Genomic DNA, 15,608 nt, shown 5'->3' with positions numbered 1-15,608 from the left:
TAAATGGAGAGCTGGACAAAGAGGTGTATATGATACAACCTAAAGGATTCACATCCACAGATGAGTCTAATGTGTACAGGCTACAAAGGTCCATTTATAGACTTAAGCAGGCATCTCGGAGTTGGAACATACATTTTGATAGGACGATCAAGACGTATGCCTTCGTTAAGAATAGAGAAGAGCTCTGCATTTATAAGTGGGCTAATGATCCAGTAGTAGTATTTCTTGTATTGTAGTGGATGACATTCTCTTAATCAGAAATGATATCCCTGCATTACAGAAAATAAAGATTTTGCTGTCATCACAATTCTCCATGAAGGATCTAGGAGAAGCTTCCTATATCCTAGGGATGAGAATCTATAGGGATAGATCTAAAAGGTTGCTTGGCTTATCCCAGTCCACGTACATTAATACTATGCTAAAGAGGTTCAGCATGTAGAATTTCAAGAAAGGCTATCTACCGATAGGCCATGGAATTTCTCTCTCGAAGAGGGATTGTCTGACAACATCTCAAGAGAGAGAGCGTATGGGTAGAATTTCATATGCTTCGACAGTGGGATCTATCATGTATGCCATGACATGTACACGACCAGATGTGGCATACTCACTAGGGGAAGTGAGTAGATACCAATCTGATCCAGGAGAGAATCATTGGAAGGTTGTTAAAACCATCCTGAAGTATTTAAAAAATACTAAGGACCAGTGGCTTGTTTATGGTGAATCAGACTTGAGACTTATAGGGTTTATAGACTCTAGTTTTCAGTCTGATCACGATAACAGAAAGAGTGTGTCAAAATTTATTTTTATCCTTAATGGTGGGGCTGTCTGCTGGAAGAGTTTCAAGCAGCACACAGTGGCTGATTCAGTTTGTGAGGTGGAGTATGTCGCTGCATCAGATGCTGCCAAAGAAGCGGTGTGGCTGAAAAAATTCATCACCAAGCTCGGAGTAGCACCCTCTCTTGTTGGTCCAGTTCTGCTCTACTGTGACAGCTCTGGAGCCATTGCTCAGGTGAAGGAATCGAAGGCACACCAGCGGACGAAGCATATTCTGCGCCGCTACCATCTCATCCGAGAAATCATGGATTGAGGTGACGTCGACCTTCAGAAGATCGACAGAAAAAAGAACCTGGCCGACCCATTCACTAAAGCCATTATGGTGAAGGAGTTCGACGACTTCAAATCGAAGATGGGTATTAAATACTGCACCGATTGGCTTTAGGCCAAGTGGGAGATTATTGGGAATAGTGTCCCAAAGCCAATCATCAGCCTATTGATGGTTGTGCTTGTTGTTGTAATAGTATATAAATTATAAATAAATAAAAGTTATTTTGATATTTTTCATCATAAATTATTTCATCTTCTAATGAACTCCTATGTTGTGGTGAAGTCCTTAGGACTATTTAGACTCGACAAAGGAGGATTTGTCGTTTAGTCCTTAAACATGTTCGCGACCAAATGATACATTGTTACCAAGGATAACAATATTTATCAAGCATAGGTCGTTGTGTGCCATATGGGTTGGTTGTCCTCTTAACCAAGAAGTGTGGAGACACTGGTATGGCATACAGATGAGATGTAAGGGTACATCTGTACTGAACGTGACCGACCCGGAGCTTTTTTTGCTGTCAAGATTTGCTCCAATGGGATATGGGTATAACTATCCCTCCGACCTGAGACCGTCATGGTGACTTGCAAGCAACTCACTGCACTTAGGCACTGAACTACCTGAATTTCTAATTCAGTACGGAAGGCTGCTGGGTGTAGTCAAGTACTTGACTTGTCGGTGCATGTGTCAAGATGGGATTGACCACTCCAGTTTAAGAGTTGTGTACAGCCGTGTTTCAATTTAGCAAAACTTTGACTAGGGTAGTCCTAGTGAGGAGTTACAGGACTGATTGAGTTGAGCACGACTCGGATGATCTAATCAGAGTTGACAGTTTAACCCTGAGTCATCCTAAACATAGGGATCAAAAGGGATGAATTATACAGTAACCATATTCATGTAGGTTCTGAGTATTGCGATTGTGACTATTCAACCTATTCAGATGTCGGATACCATTGCTAGATGGTCACTTCAATTAGTACAGAAATTGGTTCCTATGCTACCGACTTAGGTTCGAACCTGCGGGGTCACACACATTAGAGGTTCCTATCTGATCTGATGGCTGATGAAGAGTCCTAATATTTATGGACTATGAGTCCTACATTTCTGAGACTCTATGATCGAGAATCAGGATTCTCTAATCACGAGTCCCACACATTTTGGATACCGGGATCAAGAGTCCCACTAGTTTGGGACTCTTTGATCAAGGTTTCATATTGATGGACTTTGATACCCGATTGCCCATCGAATTTGGACTCAATATTTATGAGAGATTTAATTAATGATTTGATCACTAATTAACTTAATTTGATTGAATAATTATTTTTGGATCAAGTTTAATTGAATTGGATTCAGTTGGGTTTGACCCAATTAGGTTAAGAGTTGACCTAATCGTCGAGATGCTTTTGTCCCTGATTTGATCAGGGGTTGGGCTTAGTCAATTCTTAATTTGATTATGATTTTATTGAGTCTAATTAAGTCTAATTAAATTAGGTTTAATTTAGTCTAATTGTGCTTAACCTATTTTGATTAGGTTGGTTCAATTAAGATTAAACTACCATTTGAATTTGAATCCTTGCGCCACCTCATATCTCTACGCCCATTTGAATTCATGAGAAGAAACTTCTCATGAATTTTCTCTCATGCAAAGCCCTTCCCACACCCACTCTTGTGTGCCAATCTTTGGATAAAATTGATTAGTTAGCCATTCAAATTCAAAGCATCTTTGAATTTGAATGGATAACTTATCCCTTGCGCCTTCATGCTTATCCATCTTGTGCGCCACTTATCTTACACGAGAAAGAGTTTCTCGTGAAACCTTTCCATGCAAAAAGCAGCCACGCACCTTCTCTTCTCATGCTCAAGTGGATAGGGATGAGTTGATTTGCATTTGAATTCAAATTTGATTTGAATTCAAATGTGTAACCACTTGTCTTTTTCCTCTCACACGGATAAGACATGTTCTACATTATTTTAAAAAGAGGAGAAGGATGGGGCGTGCATAAAGAAATTTTTTGAGAGAGAAAGTGGGGCGTGAGGATCCCTTGTGCGTGAGTAGGAAGTCTAAAACTTCCGAGAAAAAAAGAAAGAAAAGAAAGAAAAGTGGGCGCAGGGTTTTTTAGTGAGTTCTCTAGGGTTTCAGCCTGAGGTTCGGGAAGTGAGAAGGTGAGCTACGAGTATCGTGAGCTTACCAAATTTTAGAGAGAGATTCATCAACCTCTCAAGCACACTTGCTGATGATCTGAAGCATTCAAGGAGTTGACAGATATCGATCGAAGGAGTTCGATCAGCATCGACCGTCGAAAGGGCTCTACAATGAGCTAGCACTCGTGAGAAGCCGATCAGATCGGGAGCTTCATGTGGATGATCTGCAGAGGCTAGACACACTGTGTGGCTATGTTACGATGATCAGATTCTTTCGATGGTGATCAGATTACGACGATCGACTACCCGCACAAAGGTATTGTGTTCTAAATACAGAACAGTAAATTATTTACTGTTCAAATTTGAATTTTAAATTTAAATGCATGCATGCTATATATCATATTTAGATCTTAGTATAGGATAAATATATGTTAATTAATTAGATTAATTAATTATTTTCACTGTAAAATAGTGATTTTAAAAAAGTTTTAAAATTATCATTTTACCCCTGCACTCAAATTTTGCTTCAGATGTGTCTTGAGTCTACAGTGTGGAGATATCGGAGTGAGAGTATAGGTATTCATTGAGAATGAGAGTACTGAGTGTGACCACTTCGAGCAGTCATAAGGAAGTTTACCTTCTCATCGATGACTAGCTCGATGCTGCAGTTGTGTGTCTGGTTCTTTGACCTGAGGTGCATCAACAGTTCACCTTGAGTGTGTTATAGTTTGACTACACCATAACTCAGTTTCCTAGGCATTCAAAACCCTGAGGTATATGTTGGCTGTAGCATGTTCATTATAGGAACTAGATCGCACCAAAATGGGATCTTCAGCCTCGGTAGATGAGAGGAGTAGTCCTATGGTAATTGAAAGATTAAGTCCTTAAGCCCATGGCCATGGTAGAGTGAAATAATGGAAAAAAGTTTTCCATTAAGGTTTCACATCGGACTCGGATCGATCGATTAACTCATATGACTGATGTTGGTTTTGACGAGTTCACCTTAACCCTAATTCAGTCGGGACTCATGATAGAGGAACTCAATCACACAGGTAGCTGCACCGAGAGGTTCATCTTCAGTTCTGATGGGTTGTCACCACATACTGCTAGGTGTCATTGGTGGATTTTGGAAGCAAATAGAATGATATTGATGATCGATCATTCTAATTGTCTGAATCAGAAGAGTTCTAGTCCATCGAAAGTAGTTTCGATGATGTCAATGATGAGATCACAATATGTCTCATTACCATACAAAATTGAACCTAATTGGGTCACACAAATAAGGGTTAGGATCTGGATGTCATCAATTAGGCTAACCCAATTGATTTGGATAAGATCCAATTAGGTTCAAGAAAATCATGCTAGCACACGATTGAGCCTAACTTTCTCCTCGTGTAATCTTTTCTATCTCTACTGAGTCAAATATGATTTGACTCATTCAGAGAATCTTAGAAAGGTTTTTCTCAGTCTAAACAAAGCTTGTCCTACTTAGAAAAGGTTTGTCTTAATTCATGAGATGAATTTAAGACAACACCTGCTAATTTCTAGCACCTGTCAAATTTATTTTAGGACATCTGTCAAAAGTTGACATGTGGGTCTTAAACTGAAGAGGGCTTATTGGAGGATTTTTGTGGAGTGTCTATATGCCAAATCCCAATTAAATTAGGTGCCATAATCAGATTATGGTGTGAGCCCAATTGGATTAAAGTGGGTGCCCCAAATGGATAAGAACCAAAGAGTCCTGATAAACATGGACTCTTTGGCGCCACCTTGTTTGAGCTTATCCAATGTTGGTGCCAACTTAGGAGAGAGTGTGGGGTTCTTATCTAATGTGATCAAATGACATCACTCCACCAATCAAAATTTTTTCATAATTTATTGAAATTTTTTGATTGGTTGAATGATGTGGCACTACGCAGCATACAGGGTTTATATAAACCCTGCTACAACTAGGGTTTCATGGAAAAAATTATTTTATATACAAAAACCAATAGCTGCCATCCTCTACCTTCTTCTCCACATCCTCCCTGCTCTCCTTCCTCCCCTCTTCACATCCAAAGAGTTGGACATCCATCTGACAAAGATCCAAGGCGTGGTGATGCCTGGAACAGAAGGCTGCAGGACATCTTCGATAGGCTGCTGCTCTAACTTCAGAAGGAGTTCTGAAGTACTTTCAAATTAGATAAAGATCTAATTTTTAGAGCATAAATTTGCAAGGAGAAGATATTCTAGATCCTACCTGAGTGGATACCGGTAGAGGCCAGGTGCTTGCGTGGCTACATCAAAACCTCGGGCTGTGCAGAGATCATCTACAGGGTAATTAGATTACCCTTGAGGTACTTCTTCTTTCATCATAGATTTAAATTTAATCTTAGATTTTAAATATCAGATAATAAAATTAAATTTAAAAAATTAGATCTGAAATATGTAGGTTAAATTTTTTTTAAAATTATTCCATCCCAGATTTGATGAAATCTGGAAGATCCTACGAAGAAAATATTTCTCCTCCTTCAGTCTTAACCCAATTAAGAATCTAATTTAATTAGATTAAATTAGACTTAAATCTGATTTAATTTTTTAATCGAATTAGAAATTAGGTTGACCCAAGTCCTAATTGAACTAGGACTAATTTTTTTTTGCACTTGGCTTATCCAATAAACCAATTGGACTTGATCCAATCAAGTCCAAACTAAATCTAATTAAATCACATTCAATTAGACTTAATCTCAGCCCATTAGTTTAATCAAATTAAGTCAAATAGCAATTAAATTACTAATCGATCCTCTTGTAGTACTTGCACTAGGTTAAATGTCAATCATATTGATCATTTAATCCTAGAATGATTCTTAATCGTTGATCAACTATCCAATCGGATCATGAACTCTAATGTTTATGATCTCATAGGTCTGAACCTAAGCCAGTAGTACAGAAATAAATTTTTGTACTAATCGATGTGACCATCTAGCAATGGTATCCGACGGTCGGATAGGTCGAATGTGTAGAACAACATCCTTAAAACCTATGCAGATATAGTTTTCATATAATTCATCCCCTTGATCAAAATGCTCATAGGATATCTCAAAGTTCAATTGTCAACTCTGATCGAGTTGTCCACATTGTATTTTAAAATATCAAATCTATCTGATGGATTATCGTGGCCAAGGTTTTGCTAAATTAAAATATAGTGACTCATTCTTCTCCAACTCTTGGAGTGGTCAATCCTATCTCGATCATACTCTGACTTCACAAGTACTTAACTGTGCCCAAAAGCCTTCCGTCACTAAATTAGAAATTCAGTTAGTCCAGTACTAAAGCACAATGAGTTGCTTGCAAGTCACTGAGGTGATCTCAGGTCTAAGGGACACTTATACCTATATCCCATCAGAGACATTCTCGACAGCATAATGCTTTGATGTTGATCATGTTCAATGATGATGTACCCTTATATCTCATATGTATGCCATACCAGTGTCTTCACAGTCTTTGATTAAGAGGACAACCAACCCATATGGCCTACAACAATCTATGCTCGATAGAAGCTGTCGTCCTTATTAACAGCCTATCATTTGGTCGTGAACAGTTTTAAGGACTAATTGATAAATTCTCTCTTTATCGAACCTAAATAGTCCTAAGGACTTCATCATAACAACGGAGTTCATTAGAAGATGAAAACTTGTAATGAAAATATCAAAAATATATTTTATTTATTAACAAATCAATTACAATACAAGGTTGCTCAACCGTCAACAGATTGACGATTGGCTTTTGAGACATATTTTCCAACAGCTCGTTATTGAAACTAATCTAACAGATTCTTCTTCTTCTAGTTGGGTTCTTGATTTTGATTCAAGTGCTCATTTGTGCATTTTAATGTAGGGTCTTGAGGAAGTTAGGAGGCTAAGAGAAGGTGAAATCACTCTCCAGATCAGCAATAGAGCAAGGGTTGCTATTTTGGCCATCGGGATCTACCCTCTGCGACTACCATAAGGATTTAGTTTGCTTTTGAAAGATTGTTTCTATATACTTGTAGCTAGTAGAAATTTAATTTCTATCTCTGTACTGGTACAGGATAATTAAAATTTTTATTTCAATAAAGATATGTGTTCTATTTATTTTAAAAATAAACTTTTAGCACGTGCTTTCTTGATTGACGGTCTTTCTCATTTGCATATGGATGCAAGTGTAAACATTAAAGAGCAAATGTGAATGCTATAGAGTCTAAAAGATCTAGAGATAGGATTAGCCAAAAATATCTATGGCACCTTAGGTTAGGCCATATTGGAGAAGACAGACTCATCAAACTAGAAAAATGATGGTATTCTTGGATCACTGACTTTCGAGTCTTATCCAGTCTATGAATCGTGTCTTCAAAAAAAAATGACCAAGCTATCTTTGTGGGATAAGGGAAAGGGCCACTAAGATATTAGCTTTGGTATACATTGACGTGTGTGATCTATTCAATGTACAACCCAGGGGTGGCTATATCTACTTTATAACCTTCACTGATGATTATTCATGGTATGGGTTCATGTATCTGATGCATTGAAAGTCTGAAGCTTTTAAAAAGTTCATAGAATTCAGACATAAAATAGAAAAATAGACTAAAAAATCCATAAAGATTCTTCAATCAGATCGAGGAGAAGAATACCTTAGTAAAAATTTCAGATCTATCTCAAAGATAATGGCATAGTCTCACAGTGGATAGCTCCAGGGATGTCTCAGCTTAATAGAATATCCAAAAAGAGGAATTGGACCCTATTAGATATGATTCGATCCATGATGAGCTTCACAGATCTTTCTGACTTTCTTTGAGGACTTGCTTTGCTTTCTACGGTTCATCTCTTGAATTGGGTTCCCTCTAAATCCATTCCTACCACACCATATGAATTATGGCATGGTAAGAAGCCAACTCTTGGATATCTCAAGATCTGAAGATGTCCGGCCCATGTCAAGTGATAGCAGACAAACAAGTTAGAGGCTAGGTCCTTTAGAGCTCGTTTTATAGGGTATCCTAAGAAAATTATGAGATACTACTTCTATCTTCCTGAGGATCACAATGTGATTATGAGCCACTATGCTGTCTTCTTGAAAAAAGAGTTTATCCAAGATGGAGGCAGTGGGAGGAAGATTGAGCTTGAAGAGAAAGTCTCTGAAAAGTATCAAGTCCAAGGACCTGAACCCAATAATGAGTTAGTAGATGTGATACCTCCTCTACCTCATAAATCAAGTAAGGTCTCCCATCCTTCTGAAAGATACTTAGGTATTCTTATAGAAAATTTAGAGAAAGCATTTCTTGTGGGAGATAAAGATATTAGGAATGATCTCAAAACTTACAATGAAGCAATATTATATGTAGACTTCGAAAAATGGATGGATGCGATGAAGTCAGAAATTGACTCCATGCATTCTAACAAGGTTTGGTCCTTAGTAGATCCACCTGAAGGTATTGTACTTATTGGATGTAAATGGATATACAAAAAGAAGATTGGGTCAGATGGTAAAGAAGAGACCTATAAGGTAAGGCTACTCATGAAAGGTTATAGTCAATGTGAAGGCATCGACTATCATGAAATCTTTTCATCCATAGCTATATTGAAATCCATCCGTACTCTGCTTACCATAGCAGCATTTCATGGTTATGAAATTTGGCAGATGGATGTAATGACTGCCTTTCTAAATAGATATCTTGAGGAAGACATCTATATAGAGCAGCTTCTAGATTTTACGTCCAGTGATAGTGATCACAAGGTCTACAAGCTGCAAAGATCCATATATGGAATCAAGCAAGCATCTCAAAGTTAGAACACTCGTATCAATGATGTGATCAAAATATTTGATTTCATCAAGAACAAGGAGGAGCCATATGTGTACAAAAAGATCGATGGGAGTGCTGTCACATTTCTCATATTGTATGTGGATGACATCCTCTTGATTGAAAATAATATTTTCATGCTGACATCGGTCAAAATATGGTTGTCGAAAGAGTTTGCCATGAAAGACCTAGGAGAAGCTTCCTACATTCTTGGTATAAAGATCTATAAAGATAGATCCAAGAGAATGATAGGACTCTCACAGCATGTATACATAAAGGGGTGCTGAAAAGGTTCAGCATGAAAAATCCCAAGAGGGATCTTTTGCCCCTTAGACATGGCATTCATCTCTCCAAGAAGATGTGCCCTGACACACCTGAGGAGATCCAATACATGAGCAAGATCCCTTATGCTTCAACAATAGGGAGTCTCACGTATGTCATGTTATGTACATGCCCTGATATAGCACTTATCGTGAGTGTCACGAGTAGATATCAGGTGAATCCAGATGAAGAATACTTGATTGCTATTAAAAATATCCTTAAGTACTTGAGAAGGACTAAAGATTTGATGTTGGTCTTTAGTGGAGGATTGGAGCTGAAAGTTGAGGGATACATTGATTTAGACTTTATGACTGATGTCGATAATAAAAAATCTACATCAGGGTGTATCTTCCTGTGTAATGTGGTGTGGTTAGCTGGAAGAGTTTCAAGCAGTTGATCATTACAGATTCGACCATGCAAGTCGAGTATATCACTGCTTCTGAAGCTACTAAGAAAGTCTTTTGGTTCAAAAAGTTCATTGCAGAACTAGGTGTGATGCCATCAGATGCCATTGCACTACATAGTGACAACAACGGTGCCATAGCTCTCGTTAAGGAGCCAAGATCTCACCAGAAGTCCAAGCACATAAAGTGACGAATTCACATCATACGTGAATATCTCGAGAAGAAGTTCGTCGAGGTACACAACGTCAACTCCACGCTGAGTGTGACGAACCTACTGACCAAGCCTCTCAGCCAGCAAAAGATCGAAGCCCACCTTGAGAAGATGGGTCTTAGGTATATGGCCAATTGACTTTAGATGAAGTGGGAGTTTGTTGGATTTGTGCTTTAGAAGCCAATTGTTGGCAGACACATTATGTAATTCTTGGACCTATACTTGTACTTATAATTTTTATTATTAATAATTTTTTTTTTTTCAATCATATTTATGTGTCCATGATTTATTCTAGAAATTAACAAAGGTGATTTTTGTATATTCCTAAAGAGTTAAGAATTTAAGACATACATTAATTAGTAGTAAATTTTTAAATAATCTCAATTAAAGGATCGTCATGGAGGATAGTGATCAATCCATTTGAGATCAATGCACGATTCACCTCCTTTATGGGTAGATGAGTCTTGGATCTACGGTGTAGAGACACTGAGGTGAAGGTATAAGTGATTGTTAGAGAATAACTTACACTGAGCGTGACCAACACAAGAATCATATGGATGTCTACTCACTCGTCAGTGGTCTTCTCGATGCTGTAGTGGTGTGAGTGATCTTTTGTCCTACGGTGTTAGTGGCTATTTGCAGTGAGGCTACTGGGTTTGACTACATATTTCTTTGGTCCCTAGCCATTCAGATCCTTGCTATGTATGTTGGCTTCAGTAGGTTCAGATTCGCTATTTGGAGTAGGATGCACCTAGATAGGATCTATCGATCTTGGTAGAAAAAAAAAATTCTATGCAATTTGTAAGACTGAGTTCAAAAAGTCTTTGACCAAAGCAAGTGTGAATACTGAAAAAAATTTTTTACAAAATTCATAAATGAACTCGAGTCGAGAAAATCTAGTATATGACTGACGATGGGGTCTGACGAGCACTCCAAGACCTCCGTCAAGTCAGAACTCATGATAGAAGGATTGAATTATACGATAACTGCACCTAGAGATTCATACTTTCATACTACTGGGTTGTCACTATATACCGTTAGATGTTACTGGTAGATTGTGAGACTCATCGAAAGTCATCTTGATGATCGATGGTCCTCAAAGGATAAAATTGAAAATATTCTAATCCATTAAAAAGAGTTTCGATGATACTGTAACAAAAATCATAATATATCTCACTACCTGATAGAACGGAATCTATGAGGTCACACATTAAGGGATTCAATCTCGAATTTGTGAATTGGGTTAGGGTTTATTGAAATCCTATTAGGTTTATGAGAACCATGATAGCACATGGTTAAACCTAATTCTTCTCGAAACTTTGATTCGATCAAGTCAATAGCCTTAAACTTAACCTAAATCTATTTCAATTTTATTGGGCTCTTAATTATGAGCTCAAGAGGATTTGATTAAGTCAATTAGTTGGCATAATTATCCTAACATTATCTCTTCTTTATCTCCTGATTATCTCTAAGTATGCATGTGGAATAGATAGAAGATTGAGTGGCATATCTTTTTCTTTTTGGAAAATTTTGGGTGCCAAATATTTAAGGGACCCACCACCTCTTATGTGTCATGGCATGGAGGAGAGAGAGTGGGGTCCACACCCTTCTCTTTTTGGCTAAAGATCCCTTTGTGGGGCACCAAGAGTAGGTGCCCCAACTACCTGACATATATTCACATGATGCCTCTTGTACATGCTTAAAAGGACTGATTAATTACTATTTACATTTGATTTTATTTGATAAAAATTAGATTAAAAAGGTAGAGGATTCTTATGAAACAAGAATTTATTATGATCCAAGTGGTGTGCCCAAGGCCTAGGAGACCAAGGCTAAGGCCAAGGTCCATCATTCATGAGGGCTTCATGGAGGCTCTAGGGCTAGTTGGGCCCTAGGTTGAAAGGCTGTGGGCCTTTCGGGTTCTTGAGGTTTAGGTTATGTGGGCCTCAAGGGATCAATTCTTTATGGGCTAGGTCTGGACCCAGGATAGGTGAGATTAGGTCGAGTCATGTGTGTACATGGGCTTGGGTTAACCTAATCTCCCATAGAGTTGGTCAAGGGAGTTTTGGGTTTGGGTCACTTGACCCTGTGTTTATATATACATGTACTTGTATAGGTTTGATTAAGCCAAAAAATATAGAACTCTTTCTCCCAAGTCTTTCTCTCTCTTCTCCCTCTCTCTCCAGCCATTCTCCATGCCCCAGAAGCAAGAAACCCTAGGGTTTCTTGCCGTCAGGTCCCACAAAGGCAGGAAAAGCAAGGAGGCGCAAGCCCCTTCCCCCTTGCAGCTGCCAGCCATTTTCTTCTCTCCCTCTCTTGTAGCTGCCCAAGCATCAGATCCAGAACTTAGAATCTCTTGAGAAGAGGTTGATACAAGTCTCTCTCAGATCTGGAGTTGATTTGAGGTTGTTTGAGGTGCGGGTGAGATCTCCATCAACAGATCTACAGGAAAGGCTGCAGCAGGACAGATCTGCGAGGTCTGTCTCCATCTACCTTCTTCCCTATCTAGAATACCCCGATTTGAGATCTATGAATTGAAAGACCTTAGTCCAGGCCTGGTCTAGTTGGGTACTAGATCTTGGATTTTTTAGAGGTGATTTCAGAGGCATTCTTCATCTGGAATGAAAGGCTGATGAAGAAGACAGCAACCAGGCTGATTTTGTCAAGGGCCTTAGATCGAGTCCAGAAGTCTTCAGATCTGTTCGTTGCTGGTTTTGTAGCACCCAAGGTCCATGGGAGGAGCCAGAATCATGCTCCAATAGTTGGTATCAGAGCCACGATGGTGAGGAAGCGGTTCCAAGCACGAGAAGTTGAAGATCCCAAGTGCTAAAAATTTTCAGTAAGGTACCATCAAGGTATATTCTACACTTCTTGATTTTATATTGCTTGTTTGGCTTGGATCCAGTTATGGACAACAATATGAAGGTCGATTTCGAGAAGTTTGATGGCAAGAGAAATTTTTTCATGTGAAAAATTTGGGTGGAGGATCTTCTGGTGCAAGCAGATCTGGTTCAGGCTTTGGATGAGAAGCCTGAGGGAATGACAGATAGACAGTGGGCATCGTTGGAGAAGAAAGCATGCTCGATGATTAGAGGATGTTTGGCGGATGCGGCATTGTATTCAGTGCTGGAAGAAAAGACCCCGAAGGGCCTTTGGTCGAAGTTGCACACCATGTATATGGGGAAGAATATGTGCAACAAGCTAATGTTGAAGAAGAGGTTGTACATTCTTCAGATGCAGGAGGGATCTGATGTGATTGGCCACATTCAGAGGTTCAACTAGTTGTGCATGGAGTTGATGAATATCGGGGTGAAGCTGGATGAGGAGGACAAGTCCCTATTGCTTTTGTGTTCGCTGCTAGGATCATATGACTCTTTGGTGACTACACTGCTCTACGGCAAGGAGACTCTGGAATATGAGGACATGGTCTCGGTGCTGAGGTCTAATGAGCAAAGAAAAAAGTTGACCAGAGATCAGGCTCCCTAGGAGGGTTTGGCAGTAGGGGAGAGGACAGGTAGAGGCAGAGGCAGAAGCAAGTCCAGGGGCGGTCCACGTCCAGAAAGTGAAAGAAAGAGATGAAATGCTTCAAGTGCAACAAGTTTGGGCACTTCAAGCGAGAATGTCCACTATGGAAGAGCAAGAAGGGAGAAAGAAGTGGCTCAGAATCAGTGAGTGTAGTTGCTGGGTAGCAGGTGGAGGATGATCTACTTGTGGTATCAGATGGTCACAGGCATTACACAGAGGAGTGGACACTAGACTCTGCGTGCTCACATCACTACACACCACACAGGTCTTGGTTTGTGACATACACCAAGACAGATGAGGGATCAGTGACTCTAGGCGACAATCATCCTTGCAAGGTGGATGGGATAGGGACAGTCATGGTGAGGATGTTTGATGGGATTGTGAGAACATTGACAAATGTAAAGCACATCTCAGAGCTGGAAAATAATCTAGTGTCACTAGGCTACTTGGAGCGCAGTGGATACAGCTTCAGCAGTAGGGCTAGAAGCAGAGTACTGAACATCTCCAATGGAGCTATGGTGGTGATGAGAGGTAGGAGGTTGGACAATAACCTCTATCGCATGGAGGGATCTATGGTTACCGGAGAGTCTGATGCAGCAGCTGCAGCACAGGACCAGTAGGGGGCTTACAGGATGTGGTACTACCGCCTAGGCCACATGGGTGACAGGGGGCTGAGGGAGTTGAGCAGGAGAGGACTCATCTCTGATCTGGAGGATGGTGCTACAGGAGAGATCTGTGAGCCTTGCCAGATGGGAAAGCAGAGGAGAGTTCAGTTCAACATCAGTACAGCCTGTAGTGCAGCCACTCTGGAGTTAGTACACACGGATGTGTGGGGACCAGCCCCAGTTTTAGCTAGGAATGGAGTCAGATACTTCATGACCCTGATTAATGATTTCTCAAGAAAACTTTGGATTTACTTCATGAGAGAGAAGTCAGAGGTTTTCACCAAGTTCAAGATCTGGAAAGCTGAGGTGGAGAAAGAGCAGGGGAGGAGCGTGAAGTGTTTGAGGTCAGACAATGGCAGAGAGTACACTAGCAGAGAGTTCCAGGACTACTGTGAGGAGTGTGGGATCAGGAGACACTTCTCAGTTAAGGGGACTCCACAGCAGAATGGGGTGGCCGAGAGGATGAACAGAATACTTCTGGAAAAGGCACGATACATGAGGCTACAGATAGGGCTTCCAAAGGAGTTCTGGGTTGACACAGTAGACGTAGTGGGTTACTTGGTCAATCGGTCACCTCACACCAGGTTGGTTGGCAGGCTTTCAAAGGAGGTGTGGTCTGGGAGGACAGTTGGGTTGGCCATCTACGTGTATTTGGGTGCACGGCCTATGTATACATTGGAGCTGGTGAGCGGAGCAAGCTAGACGCTAGATCACGCAAGGCGGTGTTTCTAGGCTATCCGCGAGGAGTCAAGGGATACAGGCTGTGGGATCCCTTAGAAAAGAAGGTCATCATTAGTCGAGATGTGACTTTTGATGAGGAGTCAGTCCTACGGAGGCGAACAGGCATGGAGAAGCAGCAGGAGCAGGAGGAGGTCCAGCAGGGCGCTACTGGACAGCTAATCTCTTTGATTTTGTCTCTTGTAGGTACTACTGGAGGACATGACATTCAGGTGGAGCACCTACCTAAGGTGTCTCCACAGGTGGAGAGGACTCGGATGGATGATCGAGGTGGAGAGGTCCAGCAGGAGCAAGCTGGATCGAGGACTGATATCGGTGTTGCCCTACACAAGCCCAAGAGGACCATCAGGCAACCGGACCGATATGGCTTCGAAGAGATACTGTCAAATGCCCTGGTGACAGTGAACAAAGACCCATATACATATCAGGAGGCTATTGAGAGCTAGGACAGAGAGCGGTAGGTCCAGGCGATGTTCGAGGAGATGCAGTCTCTCCATAAGAACCAGACGTGGCGATTGGTGTAGTTGCCACAGGGGAAGAGGACCATTGACTGCAAATGGGTCTACAGTCGCAAGGAAGGGCCTTCAGAGCAGGGAGGTATCAGATTCAAGGTGAGGTTAGTGGCCAAGGGATACTCCCAAAAGGAAGGCATCGACTTCAGTGAGGTCTTCTCTCCCATCGTCAG

Source organism: Elaeis guineensis, chromosome 10, assembly GCF_000442705.2.
Source record: "Elaeis guineensis isolate ETL-2024a chromosome 10, EG11, whole genome shotgun sequence".
Lineage (NCBI taxonomy): Eukaryota > Viridiplantae > Streptophyta > Magnoliopsida > Arecales > Arecaceae > Elaeis > Elaeis guineensis.
The sequence above is the reverse complement of the archived record's forward strand: the minus strand, read 5'-3'. Positions refer to the sequence as shown.